The sequence below is a fragment of the Chelonia mydas genome, chromosome 2, assembly GCF_015237465.2.
Source record: "Chelonia mydas isolate rCheMyd1 chromosome 2, rCheMyd1.pri.v2, whole genome shotgun sequence".
In the NCBI taxonomy this organism is placed as follows: domain Eukaryota; kingdom Metazoa; phylum Chordata; order Testudines; family Cheloniidae; genus Chelonia; species Chelonia mydas.
The window spans coordinates 77,262,003-77,275,960 of record NC_057850.1 but is presented as its reverse complement, the minus strand read 5'-3'; the positions used below and the strand labels follow the sequence as shown (position 1 = coordinate 77,275,960).

General features: G+C 42.9%; 1 protein-coding gene across 1 annotated transcript in view; it reads right to left on the bottom strand.

Moving 5' to 3' along the window:
- Window positions 1–12,905, bottom strand: part of CHST9 (carbohydrate sulfotransferase 9) — a 131,155-nt gene extending 118,250 nt beyond the window's left edge. The window contains exon 1 of the mRNA XM_043539698.1: window positions 12,821–12,905. The gene's annotated coding sequence lies outside the window, so the exon portion shown is untranslated. The remainder of the gene's footprint in view (window positions 1–12,820) is intronic.
- Window positions 12,906–13,958: the final 1,053 nt, after the last annotated feature.

Genomic DNA, 13,958 nt, shown 5'->3' with positions numbered 1-13,958 from the left:
GAAGCGGTTTGCCCTTGCTTTGAGCCTGATCCTCTTTAAAACGGCATGGAGCGACGAGGGGGGGTGAGGCTAGATCTGTTATTGGACCAACTTCTGGGGGGTGAGAGAGACAAGCTTTGGGAGCCCCACAGAGTTCTTCTTCAGGTGTGGGAAAGACATACCCAGCTTCATAGCTAACTCTAAGGTGGAACAGTTGATCAGTTGCATCCCATGAAGTGAGCTCAGAAAGCTTATGCTCAAATAAATTTGTTAGTCTCTAAGGTGCCACAAGTCCTCCTTTTCTTTTTGCGGATACAGACTAACACGGCTGCTACTCTGAAACCAGACTGTTTAGCTTAAGTAGTTAGCACATATTATAAGGGACCAGTACTCCCAGTTTCTCTCTCTCAGCAGTAGAAGTTGGTCCAATAAGAGATAATTCCTAACCCATGTTAAAAAGAAAAGGAGTACTTGTGGCACCTTAGAGACTAACCAGTTTATTTGAGCATGAGCTTTCGTGAGCTACAGCTCACTTCATCGGATGCATAACCCATGTTGTCTCTCTAAACTTTTGTACAACTACACTGCATACAAAACTGCATGGAGATATTTGTTTTGGTCTGAAGTTTAAAAATGAACCTGTCCGTATAAAATCTAAACTGAAGGCCAGTTTGACCTAACAGGGACTAGCCCAGGGTTACATTCCAATAAGCCCATCCACACAGGAAAACTCGATTCCCCTGTGAAGCCCAACTCACTCAATCAGGTTCCCTGCTGGCCAGATCTGTCCTGGGGTACAGCGAATCAGGGCAACTGCTCCAGGCCCCACACTTTGGGGGGCCCCGGGGGCCAGCACGTTGGTCCTGGAAGTGGTAGGTCAGTGCCAGAAGTGATAGATTTGTCACTTCTGCCCTGGAGTCTGCACCCTCCACCCTCCACCTGCTGCTAGCACTGCATGAGAATCAGCTTGTAAAAAAACCCACACCTAAGGTTGGTAAATGAGCATGATAAGGGTAGCAGGACAAGTTTGTTTGCAAAATCCATATAGTTCTTTATTTAAAGGGCGTCCCCGCCAACATCCTACATGTTTTGTTTGCACAAACCCAGATGGACTCCCCAGCAATATCAAACCAGTGTGAATGAGACCAGATAAAGGTTGTGGCACATAAAGTAAGCTGTGAGGGCTGGTAATAGGAGTAACAATGGTATTGCTGGTTAAAGATTGCAGTAGCAGGTAATATAATTCGGTGCAAAAAACTTTTAGGGATTATAATCCACAGTAAATACCTTAATTAAAACTAATATAGCATTTTACATGTTCAAAATGCTTTGCAAAGATTAACTAACAAACATTCTCAAAATAGCCCTGAGATGCAGGCAAGTAGTATTATCCCCTTTGACAGACCAGGTAATTGAGGCAAAATGACAATTTTCTTAAAACCACATAGTGAACTATTGTTAGAGCCAGAATCAGCACTCAATACGTCCAAATTCCCAGACCTGTGCCCCAAACATTAGTCTTCACCTCTCTCCCCTTTAAGCATTTTACTGAAGTATAGGGCTTAAATTCTTAGAGTATTTCCCAGAGCCCCCCACAGCCTCCTCTCCCAACATACTGTAAAAACTTCAGGGGGTTGAAAATATTTACTGCAGCTCCACTCCAGATAGCTCCAGCTGAATTTAAGATGCTATACTACCTTGCTCCTAGAATTACTTCAGTGAATAGTTAGCAAATTAAACACTGACACTCTGTCCCATCACCCACTTACAGGCGTAACCCCTTAATAGAGTAACAGTAATGTATCCTTTCATTGTTTGCCCAGTTTAGCTACAGATGGTGTCCCAGGATCATTTTAACACCAATCTTGGAGTGAAACATAACTGCTGAACATCGCAAAGCAACTCAAGACAACCAAATGTAAAATACCGTTTGCAATTGAAGTTTCCAGAGTGATTTAACTAGGGAGAACATACTTACCTAAAAGAGAACTTAGCCAAGACTCGAGAGATAACACCAATTTAATATAAAAAGAGACATTAAATGGCCACAGCATTTTTATGTTTTGTATACATATGTTCCTTGGGGATGCTGATTCTGCTTAGCTTGTGTTGTGTGAGCAGACAATGGCAGAAGATGGTGGTACAGCCTCTCAACTTCCAGTCCCTCTTTTACCCCAGAGATTTCTTTAGTCTTAGTTCACTATGGAGGCTACTAGCTCACTAGACCTAGGCGGTTTCTTGATTCTGCAGCAATGAAGTCTCACCTGTTTCTTAAAGCCAATAATGGAGCCAACATTTCTTCTGGTGTTGTTATAGAAAGTCTTCCATGCTGCCACATTTACCCCTATCGCCACTGTGACATTACCCAGAATACAATCTGGACTGATGAACAGTTCAATTCTCCAACCTGGATTGCCTTTTATGCTACTTTGCTTTGAGAGCTACCACCCATGGTCCACTCACACAAAGCCTCCAGCATGTAAGTCACTCCCAGCTATACTGTATGAGTGCTATAGCCAGCCACTCATGAATTACACTGCAGAGCAACACCAATAAATTCCTAGTCCCAGACTTTCACCCAGAAATGTACGTCTTGTACTGCCCAGCCCTCCCCTGGACAACACAAGCTCATATAGAGTCCATCATTTTATGAATAGAAAATGATATGCACAAATCCTGTCATCCCAAATGGAGTTTCCCAAACACTTCAGTCCAAACACAGATAAAACAGTAGAACCAGTTTATTAACTACAAGTAGGTAGATTTTAAGTGATGACCCAGCAGATGCTGGCTGCATGTGTGTTCTCTCTGTGTGTTGTCCCAGCTCTGCGTAGATAGTTGGCACAGCAGACTTCGATCAAACTGCCCCGTGAGACCACAAGACCCATTTCAGAAGCGAAGGCACTCTGTTAGATTTATTATCAATGAAGCATGGTCCTAATGCCCTGGTTCAATGGTTACAGGTATACTAACACATGTATACCTGTTGCAATGGACTCAGCTCAGTGAATGGCGGGACTTTCCATTCCCCCTTGGCTGGTCAAAGCACTCCCTCTGAGACTCCTTTTTATACACCGATACAAACAAAGTTATGTATTGCCCTTCTGACATAGTTAGTTACTGTCCCCTGACATGGTTTGTTACCACCCATTACCGTGTACATGTTGGTTCCATCAAAACATCTCTATCAAACTGTCACCCTGACCTTACCGTTAGTAAGTGTGTCCTTGTATCATCTTCAGAGATTGTGTTTGTACCATAGTTGGTATGGGGGTATTCTGGTACCACCCTTCTGGAATGTGTTTGCATGAGTGTCCTGTGCCTAGTATTTCGGAGGGATGCATATGTTTTTTGCAATATCAGCCCTGTTCTTGCCAGATTTGTGAACTGCATGCAGGCCAAGCCTGATGTCTGCTCACAGCCTGGCTTTTACTAACTTTGCTTTCTATTAGCAGGGCTCGACCACTACTTTGGTTCAGGCCTCAGGTCTCACACTGGGCTTCTGATACAAGGGCTCATGTCTCAGGCTCCTTTTCTACTGCAAATGACATGTAATGAGGCATAAAGGTCAGGACTGGTTAAAGAAAATAAAAGTAAAATGCAACTAATACCTAACTTAACAAGCTAAGTGAATTCAAAGTAAAGGTCTCTCTCACCACATGCTTCAGTAGTCTTACTGGCTGAATTCCTTTCAGTAAGTATTCCTCCTCCAGTCCAAAGCACTTTCTTTAGTTCTTCAGGTGTTGTGGAAGCCATGGGTAGAGAGAAAGGAGGAATCATTTGGGGCACCTTCTCGCTCCTCGTATAGTTCTTTCTCTTCTTAGAGAATCATCTCCAGCTGAGGTTCAGGAGATGGAAAGGCTGTGTGTATGGGGACCCCCAGCTGTTTCTTTGTCAAGATGTACATTTTCACCCACATCCTCTTTCCTGCCAAAGAATGACCACTTGATCCATTTAATTTTGTGGACAGCTGACTGAGACATTGGCCAGCCTTCTGTCTCCGAGGAACTGGTTTGTGGCTGCTCCCCCAAGATTTGGAACATGTCTAGTAATACCATACAGAGGAATCTTATAACCTTACATGCAACATTGCCACACGTTTCACCAGGATGATAATGATCAGCATATTATAAGTTTTGAAATGATACCTCACAAGGGGGTGAGTTCTTTCTGTAAAGGGGGTGAATATAGGAGTACAGACTATCACAGCCATCACTATTGCCATGGCTCAAATGCACATACAACAGTTGGGCAGTCGGTTTAATGTCAGCAGGACTCCACAACACATGGGCATGTAGGGTTCCTGCCACTTTTCTTGAGTTCAGAGCCTCTTCCTAAGTAACTTGGCAGGCATCTGATGTTAGGGTAGCCATACTCCCTAGCAAAAACTACAGAGAAAATTTCAGTTGGTTGCACTATCCACATAAATGTTAGAACAAAACAATAAACATGCTGGGCTACAGGTTCCTGGGACAACATAGACGAATGGAAAGATTCTAATGGGGATACTCACATTTCTTCTAGTAGTGATCGAAGATACCCCCTGAAGGCGATAACTTTGATTTACCTGGAGAAGTATCTGCTGATCTCAGACCTGTTCTACACCTAAAACTTAGGTCGACCTAGCTACATCACGCAGGGTGTAAAAAAAATTCACATGCCTTAGAGATGAAGTTAAGCAGTCTTAAGTCCCACTATAGACACCGTGGATTGAGAGAATTCTTCTGCCTCTTGAGGGGGTGGATTAACTACAGCTGTGAAAAACCCCATCACTGTACCAAGTGTACATGTTACAGCGGCACACCTACTGCATCTGTAGTGTAGACAAGCCTTTAAAGGCCACAGCCCTCACCTGATTAAAGGTATATCTGTAAACTATGTCAGGCACAGTGACCTTTCAAAGAAAAGGGAGGAGATTAATTGTCCCATAACAAAAAGGGAAACTTTGTTTTGCAACTTCAGAAGTGTACTAAGCTTATACCACACTACCCCTACAAGTTACAACACAGGGTCTATATTCCAGCTGTGGGCTGAAGAATCTTCCCAAGATTAGACACTGCATGTACGTGGTCTGTGCCCTTCCTAATTCAGTCAGCAGCCCTTTGAAGCCTGGCACATGGCAGAAGAGAAACAATTAGGAAAGGGTGGTTGCAGGCTGTTTGAGTCTGGGAGCTGGAGTTGTGGGAGCCAACTTTCATATCTCAAAAGAAACTATTTTCTTGTCCACATGGTGCAATCCTCGAGATAGCATCTAAAGTAGTAGTGACCCAGTTGCTGCATCATGGTCTGGTCACAGAAGAAAGGCAAAAGCCACAAATGTATAGTGAAACCTGCCAAAATTATTTAATATGAAAATAGCAATTGTTGTGCAATAAAAACCAGTTTAAACCTATTTAAAACTGTTGTTCGGGTAGACTGCCAGATCAGCCCCACAGCAGCAGAAGTGAGGAAGAAAGTGCAAGAAGAAAGCCATAGCTGCTGCTACTCAGCACTATCAGCTATGTAAGCTCTGGTTCACCTCCACCCCCCTCCTCCAAATCTCAGAAGTCACAGGATATGAGACTTGCTGTGGCAAAGCACTAGCCTTAATTGAGCCTGCCATATAGCCCAGGTTTTAATTTAGCAGTTCTCAAAGTTTTCAGCAAAGCAGGTTCAGATATTCCCTAACACAACTATCTACATATATATAAAACCCCAAAGGTGTCATATGTTTTTATAAAACATTTTTAGAAAACTTGAACCCTTTGACTCAAGTAGCAACCGTGATTAGAAAATGTGTCTGTAGGGCCTGATCCTTTTCCAGTGGAGTTTACTCCAGCAAATCACCAGGATAAGTCACATGGATGCAAGTTGAGTTTTACCCAATGTAGACGCTGCACTGGTGCATGTGCACCAGCATAGCTACATTAATAGTGTTGATTTCCCCCATCCAAGATAGACAAGCCCTGAGTGAGGAAATGTGAATTTGGTGGTGTACTCTGCTTCAAGACTCACTGTAAATCAAAGTTTTATTTCTTTTTTAAAGATTCCTTGAGTGTTAGGGTTTCAGCTAGTCTACGTAGAATATAAATCTACTGGTAATGTTTTCTTTTGTTGTTTGCTGGTGGTTAATAAGTGTGCATAAAAGGTAAGTCCCACAAGAATCCCTTTTTCAGAGATATTGCATGATAAAGTAGACCAGGTGGAATACCTCGTCCTCTCTCAGTCAAAAGCCTAAAATTTGACTCTATCAAGCAATGCTATAGCATTAGGAACATCCAGCCCAATAGCATTTCAGCCGAAAAAATATCCATCCATTAATTCACATATTGAAGGGGACATCAAAGCCTCTCAGCAAGAACTGTTGTTGTCTGCTCATTCAAAGATATCTATTGATTCAAATGAGGTTTGTTCTCTTCAGTTGAGAAAGCTTCATATTTAAAATGCCTGAAAGCTTTCCGATCAAATAGTTGTGTAGATAGACTAATCTAATGGGCTCCAGTTTCCTAAGGAGACCTCAAATACTTCCTCCCTGGTCTCTGTTCTTTAGGTTGATGTGTCCACTGCCCTACAGTCCTCTAAGGCTCTTCTTCAGAGGAGAAATGATAGCTACTGCCCTGCCTTCAGCAACAGGGATGGAAACAGTCCCAGCTGGACTGTGGCTAGAGATCTAAATTATGCTCAGAACATGGCATTCTGAAGCAGAGAATGCCCCATTTTTTTAGTAGTGGGGAGGGAGTCCTCTCCAAAAACCCCTTGTGAAGACTGGGAGGCAGCAGCTTCACCAGGGCTCCTTCTTTCTCCTTAAAAGTGAGGTTTGAAGATGACTACCTCATCCCCAAAAAACTTTTAAGAATTGGGTTCCTTAACTAGGATAAGGGGGCTTTCTTTTGAAAGAAGGCTTGGGTCAACCAGAATCATCTTCGGGTAGCCGATACCCTTTGTCTTCATTTGCAAAACTAGATAAAAGTTCAGTTGAAAACCAGCGCTCATTCATTTCCCCCAGGAAGCTCAAAAGGAGGACTGATTTCCTAGTGCTTTTGAATTTCATTGGAAGAACTGGGCACCATTATAATTCTCTAGTCTGTATTCTGGGGAAAGGAGATGTTTATCCCACCATAATCTTAGCTCCCTGTAATGTCCTTAGAAGGAATAGTGTGTAGTTTTAGTGCACATTGCAAAGAATCGGAGACTGTTCTTTTTGTGTTTCATCTACTAGTGCTGTTAGTGATCACACAGAGTTAAACACATGAACTTCTAAAATGTTTGGATTAAATACTGTAAAAAGCATTCCTGAAAATCTCAGCAGAAACATTGTTCACGTGTGTCTTTTCCATTTTGATTGAAGGAACGTTTTAATAGATCATCTCCACCATAGATGTGGACTCTGCATTTCTCAGCTACAACTGACTGCACTAATGCATTACGCAGATAAAAAGAGTTTCATTATCTTTTACACAACTACTAAAGTCAGAGAAGTAAAGTCTGTATATGGCCTTTAGTCATTACATGTCCCCCGTATGCCACTGTAGTAGCATGTCCTCACCTTCTAGCACATCCTTATCGCCGGTTACAACACTGCACAGGGTGCTTTTCTCCCTTAGACCTACAGTGGCCTCTCCAACTGCCTGTTCTCCTGACTTGCTTTCCGGGTGTTACAAATCTGAACATCTTCTGGGTAACACAAAAATCCAGAGAAGTTTTCAGCCTAGAGCCCTTCTGCCCCCTCTGGCTTCACTGTAATTCCCTTGTTGACTCTACCTCTGGCCTTTCCCTGCAGAAGAATGACCTGTTCCTGTAACAGTCTTCTTCACTGTTAAACCCTATCCCAGAGCTTATCTCCACCAGAAAAACCTGTGTCCTGTATAGGCTCTCCCCTATGGAGCTCCCCCAGTCTTCTTATAAGGCCTTCCTCTGCCTCCCCTGGCTAGGAGGCAATTAGTTACTCACCCTCCCCTCGCCATGTGCAGAGCATGACTACTTGGGATTCTTTCTCTTACCTTACAGGTAATGGGGGTTAAGCCCCATCACAGCCAGACTCTCCAAATTCTCTCACTCCAGCAGCACTCTCAATAGTAAGTTAAGTTCTACGCTGATTCTATACCTGTTGACAAGGTGACTTTATAGATGGATGGGGGGAGGACAATGTGATATGTGGAGCAGTGTGTGCCTTTTAAGTGACTCTCAATCTGTTGAATGAAGACACTGCACCATTAAATATGTAATCTCTGCATTAGGATTCCACTGCCATCTGAAACACCCTAAATATTGGGAATAAAAGTAGGGCAGAAATATGAAGGCATGACAGTCCAGCAGCTGCCCTGAAGTCAACACATCAAATTCTAAATTCCTCTGAAGAAGACTGAATGCAACAAAAGATTATATTGTTTGGTTATCCACACAGGATCATTTTATGTGGTGAATGTTTACATTGCTTACTAGAAATGATAACATTTTGAACCCACTCAAAGAACTTAGCTTCAAAAGTCTACTTCAAACCGAGGATGTTATTGGGCTTGCATACACTATGGGGGTGGTGGGAGGAACAGTAATACAGATAGGGTTGCCAAGCCTCCAGGGATTGTCCTGGAGTCTCCAGGAATTAAAGATTAATTTTTAATGAAAGATTATGTCGTGTGATGAAACCTCCGGGAATATGTCCAACTAAAATCAGCAACCCTAAGTAGAGAGGGAAATTCCAGAGCAAAAACAGAGGTAGAATGAAAAAACAGACTGTGTAAAGGAGCAGAGACAGGAAGAGAGAATTCCTAATGAAAACATAAATATAGTGGGCCTGATTCTCAATTGCCAGGTACTTTGTGTAGTCCTTTCCATCTGGCAAAATGGGTGCACAACTCTATCATTCTACATCCACTTTACACTGGGGTAAGTGACTGCACAAGGTGCAACCCAGTGAAGAATCAAAGTATGTGTGCCTTATATAGGTCATGCGTTTGTGCTAGCCTAAGTTTGGAAGGTTTTTTAATTTTTTTTAATGTTACCTATAATTCATAGTACAGGCTTCAACTTTCGCTAGAAGTTGAATCACCCTTGAGGGTGCAAAACCAAGGGGGAACTTTAACAACTGATTTCTGCCAACTTCCTAGACCCTCTCACAGCTATTTTCAGACCAGGATATAGCACTGAGACAGCACCAATTGCTCTAGTGAATCACCTCCTTTTAGATATGAACTGTAGACTAGGTACATTAGCAAAGTCATTAGATCTGTCAGCAGGGTTTGACAGTTCAGAGACGACACCTAACTGTTGATAGCAGGGGTGGACACAATTTCAAGGTTCAGCTGCCCCGAAAAACTTGAATCATGCCCCACACCATGGCGGCCCCTATCTTAGCTTCAGTCTCCCCTTTTGGAAAGCAGCGGCCTCTCCCTGCAGCGCCCAGCTGTTGCTCCGGATTCTCCCCGTGGGGCTCTCCCAGCTTCTGAGGTCAGTTGACTGGCTCAGCTTTTCCAGCTGCTCTGCAGGGAAGGGGCCTGGAAGCACCATGTGACCGAGCGGGGCCGACTCTGAGTTAACAGGAAACTCACATGCAGGAGTCAGACAGTCCCTCCCTGAGCCCCTGGGGGCTGGGTGGTTTCCAGCCAGGGCTTCCAAGGTCCCCCCCACCTAGGGGCTCCTGCTCATTAGTCACCTCATGGCCCTGGTTAAATCCCTCCACCGCCTGGATCTCTGTGCGAGACCCAAACAAACACTGGGCAGGCAGCTGGCCCCACCGGTCAGCAGTGACCCCCTGGAAAGCCCAGCCCTGCAATCCTTGGGCAGGTGTGGAATTTGCTCCCCAGGTGTGGCCCATTGGCCTGCTGGAGGGTAGCAGTGGGTCAGCACCAATGTGAGCCAGGCCTGCAAAGGGGGAGGAAAAAGGGGGTGCACCTCACTATTGCTGGTGTCTGTTTTGAAATAAACTACTGTGCACTCACGTATTTTGAACCCACTCCCCCACTGTGCACTCACGTATTTTGAACCCACTCACTGGGAGAAATCTGGGGGAGGGCAGCACGTGACCCAGTGTGCCCCCATCCCCACCCTCACCTCCGACAGAGTTGGCCATGATGTGTTTCTGATTTGCCTGAGATCTGATAGGGACAGACAGAATTGCACCCTGTTGTCTCAGACAGATCTTAGAGAGTGTTGTGTGCAATTCCATATTGGCTCAGTCTTATGCACATCATGATATATTCAAAATTCTTAGAAGAGATTGTGAGACAAAAGGCACTTAAGTGCCAGGAGCATGCATTGATACCGGATTCCACTTCTCCTTCATAGCAAACACAGGCATCATTACAAGCTAGCTTTCCCAGTGCTACAGCAAGATACTCTAAGCACTTGCTTGTCTACACTTACCAGGGATCGAGGAGCTGTGATCGATGCATTGGTGGTCGATTTAGTGGGTCTAGTGAAGACCCACTAAATCGACCACCGATCACTCTCCCGTCGACTCCTGTACTCCACCGGATCGAGAAGAGTAATGGGAGACGACGGGAGAGTGTCTCCTGTCAACATCGCATAGTATGGACCCCGCGGTAAGTTGATCTAAGCTACATTGAGTTACACTATTTACATAACTCAAATTGCGGAGCTTAGATCGAATTTCCCTTGTAGCATAGACAAGGCCTAAGTCTGGGCAAGACAGAGGTGATGCTGGTGGCAAAGAGGAGAAGATTTTGAAGAGCTGGCCCACCAATGGGGTAGTTTTGTCTTCAGCTCCATATAGAGACAGTGCTGGCTGCCAGAAACGTTTTCTACCATTTTCAGCTCTGTCCCTTTCTGTCAAATGCAAATGTGGCTATGTATTTCCTGCAGCATCAACTGTTGGAGCATGATGTACCAGGAGCTGAATGTGAATGCCATGAAGCAGTTCCATTTGATATGTGCAGCAGCTTGCTTTCAGAGCAGCACAGAGTGATTAAAGAAACATCACCCTCTGCTCTGATGCTGCAATGGTTCTCTGTCCATTAATGAATCCAATGTAAGGCCCCGGTCTTCAAAGGCCTAGGTGGCCTGGTGTCCAGCTATCTCAAACACCATCTCCCTTTCCTTGACCTAGCACAACAGCTGCATTCATCAGAGGTGCTGGAACTGTCTCAGCCCTCTTGCATTGTAGGTTTTCTTGGCAGCAGACCCATGACTAATGAACTCCCCCTCTGTCAGACAGTATAGCGATTCTGCATTGCTCCATCTTCAGAATAAAACCACCTGACCCATAGCTTTCTTCCCCCAATAACTATCCGTCGAGAGAACATAACATCACACCCTCACAATGCTACACGAGGAAAGGGAGGAAAATGCAGTCTGACCCCAGTTCATGAAAGCACTTAAGAATGTGCCTCACGCCATCTTTATCCAGGAAATCATGTGTTTTACTTTAGTCACATGTTTAATACTCAAAGGGACTTACTTGTGCTTTCCTAAATTGTGGCCTTACAGACTGAATGTTTTATTTAAGCATGTGTCCTCATTTTATTTGAATGTGTTTAATTCATTTTAGAGCTCATATATCACTGACTATGATGGGTGCCTTAGTACTTCTATCCAGATAATCCGAAGAGGGGATGGTGGGGAGAAAGATTCACCTACTCAAACTAGTTTTGTAAACCCTAAAATCAGTTTGGGAGTTTCACCAAACCTTGGACACAGCAAGGTTTTACCATCTCTGTTGCTGTGTAATATTAAGATAAATCTCTTATTTACAAAAGCAGCTAAGGAGTAAAGGAAAATGTATTGTTTTTATTTATTACTTTTCCTGGTTCTGTGAATACTAGCTGCTAAAAGCTAAACGTTCAGCTAAACATTGGAAAAGCTTTACAATCATTGGAGCAAACACTGACATTTATTTTGAGAAAAATTTGCATTTTTAACATAAATATTCCTTGAAGTGGAATCAAAATGTACATCCTATAATGTAGCAATGATCATAGATTTGTAAGTTAAACATCACTGTTTGTTTTTATTTTCTGATGGATGTGGGCCCAGATTAATCATGAATGTCCTCAATCAGAAGCTTTGGGCATTATAGACACCCCACTGTTGGACACTTTTTCTACTGCAATTGTCTCAAATGTAGTCAAAATAAAATGTTCAATTTTTTGTAGGCAAACACTTTTGCGCTTTTACAAATACATTCTGTGTTTTGTTTTTTGGTTTTGTTTTTTGTTTTGATTTCCAGGTCATCTGTAAAGAGCAGCACTGATCAAATCCTATTTAAACTTCAAACAGTGGATTAAAGTAACAGGATTTTTTTATTGACTTCTCTTATTCTCTTTCACAGACATCAGATTTTGCATTATGTACATTCCTGACACCAGTTTCTTATCATTTGCTGCTCATGTCAGCGCAGTAAGACTGTGAAGCTTTGTTTTAAATAAGCTCTTTTAGGCTTTGATGTGAAGACATTCTCTAAATATTGTGTTTAAAAGCAAACAAACAGTTATGTACATTTTCAGACTCCCCAGTTCACAAAATATCAAGTATAGTACAAAATACACACATCAATCATTATTAGTGAGTGTCATTTGCAACATGCTCTCAAACATCAATTCCTAGCTCTTCCGCAGATTTTCTTTGTGACCTTGAGCAAGTCACTAGCCTCTCGATGCCTCAATTCCCCCTCGTGTAAAATGGAAATAGCACTTCTCTACTTCACAGTGGTGTTGTGAATCTATATACATTAAAGAGTGTGAGGCACTCAAACTAAAGTGAGTGGGCCCTATAAAAGTACCAAAGATAGAAACAGTCCACACAGTACATAGAACCCAAATTCATCCCCTTCCTGGAATTTGATTTTAATACAGAAATTCATACTAACACAACATTAAGCTCAGCTCAGCTCAACCCATCTTCTTACCCTTAGCTGCTCCAGGGGTTTCCATCTCATAAATGTTCAGCCCATACCATAGGTCATCCTTCTCTAGACTACCATTTCTACTTTCCTTCTGTCCAGATGGGTAACTAGCTACCTGTCTCAATGAAACAGCAGAATCTACTTAGTATCCCACAGCAACAGCAAAACCTGCTAACAAGATAGGGCATTTCAGGGAAACACTGCCAGCCTGTTAGAACAACCAGCAGCCAATTCAACTTTCAGGCAAAATGAAGTTTAAATTGTTCAGTACCATTCTTTTATCAAATGTATATAACTAAACTGAGTTTAACAAACAGGAGTAATGTTTGTCTTATGCAGATTTTGGGGGGGGATACCCAGCTTTCCTCAGTTCCTGGGAAGTTACTTTTCACCCTTTAAAATGGTACATATAGAACAGGCAGCTATCAATGCTTTGCATTTGTAAGTAATGAAGCCCTCTTGTGGCTGAGGTTGTAGAGAAGTGATTACAGATCTACTACGAGCAGCAGACAAGGCTTCTTCAGCTGCAGCAGATGGTTGTGTTTAGGAGCTGATGGGTCAGGTTTTCAGTCCCAGCCCTGCAAAATGTATGTGAAATTTGCCTTATATAATAATTTTGTGCATTAATTGCACCACATTTCCTGGTAGTTGCCAGATCCCTGAGACAAAGGGTGTTAGGATGACTTTGTAACTTCAACAGAGATTTCAAAGCAATCAAAGAGGGCCAAATATATTCCAAGTGCTACTAATAATGGTGGGCCCCAGATATTCCTGGATGTGATAGCCGACAGATTTCTTCACCAAATAATCACTGAACAAACAAACAGTGATGCCATTTTAGATTTAGTACTGGTAAGTAGCAAGAACCTCAAAAGAACTGGTTAGAAAACAATCTTGGCTCAAGTGATCATGAGTTCATTCAGTTTAAACCAAATAGAAGGATAAACCAAAAAATAGGTCCACAAGAGGGTTCTTGATTTCAATAGGGCAAACTTGAAAAAAATCAAGGGAATTAGTTAGGGAAGTGGACTGGACTGAAGAATTTAAGGATCTGAATGTGACAGAGGCTTGAAATTACTTTAAGTCAAAGTTGCAAAAACTATCTGAAGCCTGCATCCCAAGCAAGGGGAAACAATTGTAC